This window comes from Propithecus coquereli, unplaced genomic scaffold (genome assembly GCF_000956105.1).
Source record: "Propithecus coquereli isolate 6110/MARCELLA unplaced genomic scaffold, Pcoq_1.0 Scaffold159, whole genome shotgun sequence".
In the NCBI taxonomy this organism is placed as follows: Eukaryota; Metazoa; Chordata; class Mammalia; order Primates; family Indriidae; genus Propithecus; species Propithecus coquereli.
Genome location: NW_012140413.1, coordinates 2,206,896 through 2,207,913, shown reverse-complemented (window position 1 = coordinate 2,207,913; position 1,018 = coordinate 2,206,896). Strand labels below are relative to the sequence as shown.

Genomic DNA, 1,018 nt, shown 5'->3' with positions numbered 1-1,018 from the left:
TGAGCCACTGCGCCCAGTCATTCCACACTATTTTCAACAGAGTAAACAGAGTGATCCAGTTAATTCAGATGTATCACTCCTCTGCTCTGAGCCCTCCCATTTTTCCCATCACTCTAAGCTCCAGGCACCAGCTGTTGTGACAACAGTATAAGATGGGTTAGTCTGTCAGCCATTGCAGTTACTAACCCCTTGGCCTGTAATTCTTTCCCACACACACCCTCATACTTTGGTTTCCCCAAATTCTTAATCTTTACTCAGATTTTAGCACATCTCTGAGTCCTGTTCTCCATCCTATCCAATATTTAATCTGTATGCCCTAACACCTTCTATACCCCTCCCCTGCTTTTTTTTATCAGCAGTTATTAATAATGTACTAATTTTACATATTTGTGTATGTGTTATTTGTCTAGCTCACTAGAATGCAACAGCAGGGATTTCTGTTTCCAGTACCTAAAAGAATGTCTAGCAGAAAGTAGATGCTCAATAAATGCATATTGAAGGAAGGAAGAAAGAAAGAAAAAAGAAGAAACAAAAAAGGAAGGAGGAGGGGGAAAGGATAACAGGAGGGAAGAAAGAAGACATGAAAAAAGTGTAGCTCTCAGGGTGTCAAAGAAAACTTGCTACCTAAAAGTTACTCTAAAGAAACCACCTAATGAGGAAAAAATATTCCATGCTCAATCTTTATTTTATTTTTTGATGATTAAAAAATGGTACCCTTTATTAAATAGTTTCTGAGTGTTACTTGTCTGATAGAAGTCAAATCGAGTTTAGAGTTTAATTATATTTATTTTCCAAAGCTTCTGTAAATATGAGTTCTGGTATTTTATTACACAGTAGGGTGACTATAGCAAATAACAATGTAGTGTGTCTTTCATGATAGTTAAAAGATTTTGAATGTTAGCAGAACAAAGAAATTATAAATATTTAAAGTGACGGATATGGTAATTAACATGATTTGATCATTATACAATACATACATGCATTGAACCATCACACTATACCCCGTAAATATAATTAT

General features: G+C 35.2%; 1 protein-coding gene across 1 annotated transcript in view; it reads right to left on the bottom strand.

Annotated features, from left to right (window-relative positions):
* SGCZ (sarcoglycan, zeta) overlaps positions 1 to 1,018 on the bottom strand; it is a 1,069,593-nt gene that overhangs the window by 460,656 nt on the left and 607,919 nt on the right. The gene's annotated exons all lie outside the window — the stretch shown is intronic.